This window comes from Schistocerca serialis, chromosome 1 (genome assembly GCF_023864345.2).
Source record: "Schistocerca serialis cubense isolate TAMUIC-IGC-003099 chromosome 1, iqSchSeri2.2, whole genome shotgun sequence".
In the NCBI taxonomy this organism is placed as follows: Eukaryota; Metazoa; Arthropoda; class Insecta; order Orthoptera; family Acrididae; genus Schistocerca; species Schistocerca serialis.
In genome coordinates this window covers 848,014,545-848,022,304 of record NC_064638.1, presented here as the reverse complement: position 1 = coordinate 848,022,304, position 7,760 = coordinate 848,014,545, and the positions used below count along the sequence as shown (strand labels likewise).

The 7,760-nt window shown below is 43.6% G+C and overlaps 1 non-coding gene across 1 annotated transcript; it reads left to right on the top strand.

Moving 5' to 3' along the window:
* The first annotated feature begins 7,405 nt into the window (after positions 1 to 7,405).
* Positions 7,406 to 7,482, top strand: Trnas-cga (transfer RNA serine (anticodon CGA)). The gene has a single exon. It is a non-coding gene; the product is annotated as a tRNA-Ser (tRNA).
* Positions 7,483 to 7,760: the final 278 nt, after the last annotated feature.

Genomic DNA, 7,760 nt, shown 5'->3' with positions numbered 1-7,760 from the left:
ATTTTAAAAAAAGGTTGTAACGTGCTTACCTCCCATGCAGGGGGCCCGGGTTCTATTCCCGGCCGGGTTGGAGATTTTCCCCGCTCGTGGACTGGGTGTTGTGTTGTCCTCATCACCATTTCATCCTCATCACAGGCACCAAGTCGCCCAGTGTGGCGTCAACTGAAATAAGATTTGCACTCGGCGGCCGAACTTCCGCTGATGGGGCCTCCCGGCCAGCAATACCATACGATTATTTCTTTTTTTTTCCTGATGCTTTGTTTCTGGTGTCAAGTACCAAACGGTAGTTCGTTGAATCTACTGGTGAACGAATAACTTCTTCAACTATTACATCTAGAATGGGGCCCATTCGGTCAAGGGAACTCAATTTTTTTTTCTGAAAACTTCAGCTGTTGCATAGAATGAGGCTTGTGGAAGGTAGCACGATCCGTCATTTAATTTTTCCCATCCATTGACACTCTCAGAAATTATGAAGAAACTTCAAGTCACAATTAACTGCAGAGATAGACGCTGTGTGGCAGAGAATGCTTTCCTGCAGTTAGCTGTAAGGAGAAAGCTGGTCGTGTCTCGTGACTGACGTGCCATTACAACTGCCGACGTGACCGTCAAGCGCAGATGTGAGGCGCCAACTGAGCTCCCAACATGCCCCTTTTGGCTGTCGCAATGATCCGCTTGAGCTGGACCTCCCGAAAGTCAGTTAGCTCCCAGAAGACTCAGGTGGAATACTGAAGAAACTGTTGCGCAACGAAATAACGATCCGAGAACGAGTGGCCCTAGTAAACTGAGTCCTGGGTGTCGCTGCTCACACAGTATAATGAAAGGGGGCTAAGTAACTGAATGAAATGTCAGTGTAAATGAACTCAAATTTATTTTAATATTCTCTCTTCTCACACTTTTGATAACTGAACAAATGATAGAATGAGAGTGATAAAGCACAGAGAACATGAAAATTAACGTTTGCAAACGTTGAACAAGTTTAGACAGACAGTTAAATGGGTTCGTTGAGTGCTCATGAGATAGGTGAATAGGATGACCGACAGCTCACAAATTAATATGAAAAGACAACACCGCGATGGACGCAGACTAACTGCTCCGATTTCGCCGGAAGGATGGATGACTACACATGAAAACAACGTAACGATTCTGGCCATTAACGAGCCACCAGTCACTTAAAAAAGAACACAGAGCTCGCGGAACCTAATCAAGTGAAACTACACGCCTATAAACAGTTAATAATTTTCACAGAGCTTGTAGCAAGTGCGATATCAGCACATTTCATCGCGATCAATTCGTCTGCGTCTTTAAACATGAGACTCTACATATCCGAGCCGCTCATTCACTCAAGCATGGGTAGAGTGACTAAGCTAGTTCAGGAGGAAAAGCCACCACCAGTCACCACACGCATATGACGACGTATTGTTACGGTGTGCAACGTCGTATTGTTACGGTTTGCAACGTCGTGTATCGTGGGCTGTAAAAGCAAATGTACGGACCACAATGTCGATGATCACTCTCTAAACTAATGCCGGACAGCAGCAGCCTTATGAAACCATCTAGCAACCAGGCATGTCCAAATCAAATCAGCTATAATCCAGACTATGGCTGAAAAGAGGAAATGTGATTGTTTCAAAAATGGTTCAAATGGCTCTGAACACTATGGGACTTAACTTCTGAGGTCATCAGTCCCCTAGAACTTAGAACTACTTAAACCTAACTAACCTAAGGACATCACACACATCCATGCCCGAGGCAGGATTCGAACCTGCGACCGTAGCGGTCGCGCGGTTCCAGACTGAAACGACTAGAACCACACGATCACCTACGGCCGGCTGTGATTGTTTCTGACAGCTTGCAAATGCGTACTGGTTTCATTAATGAAAATTACTTTCGTATCTTTTCCTACGGCACAGCATTCAAATACTGGAACGGATGACAAAAAGATGCGTTTAACAACATTTTTCATTCATCATTCTCATCATTTAGGATCCGTCTTACTTATTCAATTCGTTAAGAACTGAGGAAGGAATAAAATGCATTCCGACATGTCGGAAATAGTATGACTAGGCATTCTAGTATTCAAAGGGAGGTCCGCTTATCTGTAGTCTTATTTTAATATTCGCTACGGTCTTATTTACGAAGATCATATGATAAATAACCTCTTTACATTGTATACAAAATGCGCTTAAAAAACAAATAAAATAAACAAAGACTAACACACAAAAGCGATAACAGTGGCGTTAGTTTTACGTCCAAGTACGTATGTTACACAATTTTTCTAATTTTCACAACCCTACTTCATAGCCGAGTAGGCTGCAGCATGCCAGCGTAGTGGCCCTCGATTGCGAGATAGGCGGTTCGAATCCTGTTTTGGAATTTATAAAATCATTGAGAGAAGTGGCAGCCAAACGACAATTCATGTAAATGTGTAAAATATGTAGACATACCATCACACTTTCGGAAAAATGTCATCCACATAATACTGAAGACAGCAACAACTGAAAAGGTCAAAAACTATCGTACAATGAAGGTGACATCTCATCCAAGTTGCCAAAACGGATGGCATACAGAAGAAAAGAAAACATGAGGATCTGTTTGAGGACGATCAGTTTGCCTTTAGTAAAGGTAAATACACTACAGAGGCAGTTATTACTCTGCGCCTGATAATGGATGCAAGACTTAAGAAAAATCAAGACACATTCATAGGATTTGTTGACCCAGAAAAATCCTGAGACAATGAAGAATGGTGCAAGGGGCACTTCCATTAAGAAAGTGGGTATAAGCTGCAGAAATAGAAGAGTGATGGATGTATAATAAAGTCAGAAAGCTATTTATTATTTCAAAAGTAATCGTCATAACTCTTAGTGTATTTATACCACGTTGAGACAAAACGTCGGTGTCTTCATGGAGAAATGTTTGCAGCCGATTACGGAAATATGATCGAACCCAAACGTATACGTCTTCATCCGAAGCAAATCGGCGGCCGCGAATGTCTCTCTTCAGGGCTCCAAAGGTGCGGGAATCGCATGCGGAGATCTCGGCAAAATGTATAAGGGATTCCCAGCGAAAACTCTGCTGCGTACTTGAAACAACCTTGACAATATATGGGCGAGTACTATCTTCCAACATAACGACGCCCTTGATTTCTTTTGAAATAATAAATGATTTCTTCCCAACTCTCTCGTTTTCATTTGACAGCCCCTTATACAACAGTTACAAGCCCCAAAATCAAGAAGTGCTCCGATTAAAAAGGGGGTAAGTAGGGATATATTTCGATCTATAGATAGAAGAAGCAATGACAAGAACAATAAACTCAACGTCATAACACGTGAACACGAAGTAGATCAAAATGAAAGAATTCTGCTACCTTGGAAGCAAAATAACACTTGTCTGACGAAGCACGTAGGACACAAAAAGCAGGCCAGCACAGGCGAAGAGCATGCCCAAAACAAGTCTACTAGTTCAACCATTGAAGTTAATATCAAGTAGAAATTTTTGAAAATGTACGTTTGGAGCATAGCATTGTATGGAACTGAATCATGGATTGTGGGAAAACTGGAGAAGAGAATCGAAGTGTTCGCAATGTGATGTTTTTGGAGAGTGTGATAAGAAATGAGTAGGTTCTTCACAGAACTGACGACGGAAAGGAACATATGGCAAATATTGAAAAGATGAAGGGACGGAATGTTGGGACGTCTTAAGACAATAGGTAACAACTTCTATGGAACTATAGGGAGCCGTAAAGGATAAAAATTGTAGAGGCACACAGAAACTGAAACGCATCCAGAAAATAAATGAGGGCGTTAGGTGTAAGTACTACTCTCAGATAAAGAGATTGGCGCATGAGAAAAGTTCTGACGGACTGCATAAAACCAGTCAGAAGACTGAAAACCCTATAAACATAAATATTTGCTTCTACTTGTACAGCATGGTCCGTGGTGAAAGATCTCCACAAACTATAGTTCATGGAGCCAATCATATCCATCATTAAATAGGCAGGAGATCTATTTCAGTGGCTGAGTGCAACGTCCAAGTAGCACGGCAATGTAATCACATTTAGTACTATACCAGGCCAAGAAATCTTCAGTCCAATAGGCAAGACTTAATTAAAAATAGTTCTGGAAAGTAGGACGCAAGTGATGTAGCAAAATGGTTTTCGCGCGGTATGTTCTCACCAGCCATTCATTCAACATTTACAGCACTGATTTACTATGAACGTTCGTACTCAACTACTATCAGTGATTCAGCCACTTTATAGTTAATATCTTCCCCTGTCATGTTTCGCACGTTTAAAAGGAGAGCCCGGCATCTTGCGGCCGTTTCGGTCGTACCACGTCTCATTGTTATTACAAAATTCACAACTACATGCAGTTACTAGACTGACGGAAAAAAACATCAAAAAATTATAACTGTAGAGTACTGAAATTTCGGGAATACATTTGTTTACGTAAAGTAATTAAGTCATTAGCATTGCGAGATTGCAGGTTAATGTAATCGCGAGATAAGCCATTAGAGATTTGAAATGCTGCTTCGTTAATAACCGGTGTAACCGTGAGAATGTTGAATGCAAGCATGCAAACGTGCATGCATAATGTTGTACAGGTGCCAGATGTCAGTTTGTGGGATGGAATTCCATGTCTGTTGCACTTGGTCAGTCAATGTAGGGACGGTTAATCCTGTTTGTGGATGACGCTGGAGTTCGATGATGCCCCACATGTGCTCTATTGGAAACAGTTGTGATGATCGAGCAGACCAATACAACATGTCGACACTCTGTAGAGAACGTTGGGCTACAACAATGGTACGTGTGAGGTGAGCGTTAGCCTTTTGGAAAACACCCCCTGGAATGCTGTTCATGGCCGGCCCGTGTGGCCGAGCGGTTCTAGGCACTTCAGTCTGGAACCGCGCGACCGCTACGGTCGCAGGTTCGAATCCTGCGTCGGGCATGGATGTGTGTGATGTCCTTAGATTAGTTAGGGTTAAGAAATTCTAAGTTCTAGGGGACTGATGACCTCAGCTGTTAAGTCCCGCCGGCCGGGGTGGCCGAGCGGTTCTAGGCGCTACAGTCTGAAACCGGGCGACCTCTACGGTCGCAGGTTCGAATCCTGCCTCGGGCATGGATGTGTGTGATGTCCTTAGGTTAGTTGGGTTTAAGTAGTTCTAAGTTCTAGGGGACTGATGACCTCAGAAGTTAAGTCCCATAGCGCTCAGAGACATTTGAACCATTTTTGCTGTTCATGTATGGCAGCACAGCAGGTCGAATCACCAGAAAGATGTATAATTTTGCAGTCAGGATGCGTGGGATAATCACGAGAGTGCTCCTGTTGTCATACGAAATTACATCACAAACCACATAGCTCCTGCTGAAGGTCCAGTGTCTCTAGCACGCGTATAGGTTGGTTGCAGGCCCTCAATGGCCTCCTTTTAACCATCAGGTTACAACAGAAAACGCAACAGATCTCCATCTTACCACCCAATGAGCTCTCGCTTGACACGACTGAATCGCAAATGACGATGGTTTGTGGTCAGTGGAATGCACTCTACAAGGCGTCTGGCTCGGAGCTGTCTTGAAGAACCCTATTTGTGACAGTTCGTTGTGCCATTGTAGTGCCACCTGTTATTCAAATTACTGGTACAGACGTACTAAGATGCTCCACAGCCATGGCCGAAAACAATGTCTTCCTTCTCCGTAGTTCCACGTGGCCGTCCGGAACCTGGTCTTCTTGCGACCGGTAAATTCTGGTGACCACCACTGCCAACAATAATGAACAGTGACTACATTCCTGCCACGTCTTTCTGCAGTATCGGGGAAGGAACATACAGTATCTCGTAACCATGTTACACGGCCCCATTCGAACTCAGTGAGGTATTAATAATTACTTCTTGGTAGCCTTAAAGGCATTCTTGACTAACATAAACTCATCACGTCCAATCTCATAGTTGGCTAACTCTCACGACCGTTACAACGAGTATTTTAAAGAAAACCTGAGTTGCCTAGTCACTGTGGTGCTACTGGTGCCACTCTTATGCGACTGGATCGACATTTGTGTAGACATCATCTTTCGAATGTAGAAACACCCCTACCAACTTGCGACTACGTCACACAGCTCCTTCTTAGTGTTGCGTTTTTTTCCTTCGGTGTACATGCGCGTAACCAAACAGCTTTTCTCTAGTGCACACGGAATTATACCAGAATCATACCTACCGTATCAGCATGTGATGGATCGTATTACAGCATCTTTCCATTTCGCAATACGAGAACTTTTGTTTTTCTTCTAAACTGACAAAAGTGGGAGACACTTCAGTACCGCTAGCCCCCTCTAAAGAAAACTCGGCATTTAAGTCAGCTGTTGCCTCAAGTACGTTTCACACACGGCTATTAGTGGACCTTGAATGCGTCACGCTGTTTAGCTTGCAAATATTACTCCCTATGCTTTCTTGCCTCGTCACTCTGCTGATTACAAAAGCGCACCTTCAAGCTAAATTGGAGAGTCTTGACTTTATTTAATGATTGTAATGGAAATTTCTCTACACTTCTATGCTTAATATTGATATTTCCATTTTGGACGTCTACTTAGTCCGAAAAGTTCCGGAACTGATTTTATTCCTGGCGTATAAGCGACGCCAGTGCAGTATCTACGTGGCAGCTTGAACTAACAATTGTGAACAACAAATGTACATTCGACCAGTCAGTTGCGAGCAGGCAGTGTTAAGTAACGGACGCACAGTCGTAGTGAGTCAACGTTGTTGTGTCCGCCCCCGGTAGCGCGACAGAATGTCTATCCTAAGGGTCCGGGTTCGATTCCCGGCTGGGTCGGAGATTTTCTCCGCTCAGGAACTGGGTGTTGTGTTGTTGTAATCATCATCATTTCATCCCCATCGACGCGCAAGTCGCCGACGTGGCGTCAAATCGAAAGACTTGCACCCGTCGAACGATCTACCCGACGGGAGGCCCTAGTCACACGACCTGGTAACGTTGTTGTGACACAAAGTGCAGTAGAGCAACTCTTTAAATCAAGTGTTCAAGGTATTCTACAGAAGGTTTTGAAGAATTTGAAAATGTGTACAAAGTTTGACCTGCACGCCTTGAGTCCCAAATAAATAAAAAATAAAAAAACAAACAAAAAACAAACCTGGGGGATGTTTCCAGAATGAGATTTTCACTCTGCAGCGGAGTGTGGGCTAATATGAAACTTCCTGGCAGATTAAAACTGTGCACACACTCTGCTGCAGAGTGAAAATCTCATTCTGGAAACATACCCCAGGCTGTGGCTAAGCCATGTCTCCTCAATATCCTTTCTTTCAGGAGTGCTAATTCTGCAAGGTTCGTAGAAGAGCTTCTGTAAAGTTTGGAAGGTAGGAGACGAGGTACTGGCAGAAGTAAAGCTGTGAGGAAGGGGCGTGAGCCGTGCTTCGGTAGCTCAGTTGGTAGAGCACTTGCCCTCGAAAGGCAGAGGTCCCGAGTTCGAGTCTCGGTCCGGCACACAGTTTTAATCTGCCAGGAAGTTTCAATACCATGTTTCTCCCACTGAATATGCCAACCCAGGCAAACATCATTCGCAAAATAACATTTCTTTCCAAGTCTTTCAGTTCTCCCAGGCGTCTCGACGCTCCTCGGTCAGGGGCCATGATAGTTCTTTATTTGTGGTGGAGAACGACAACAAAGCTATCAACTTCGATAAACGGTTGATTGTCATTTACTTTTTAACAATCAACTTACTACTCCCCCTGCACCTATTTCTCTCATTATGGAACAGTTCAAG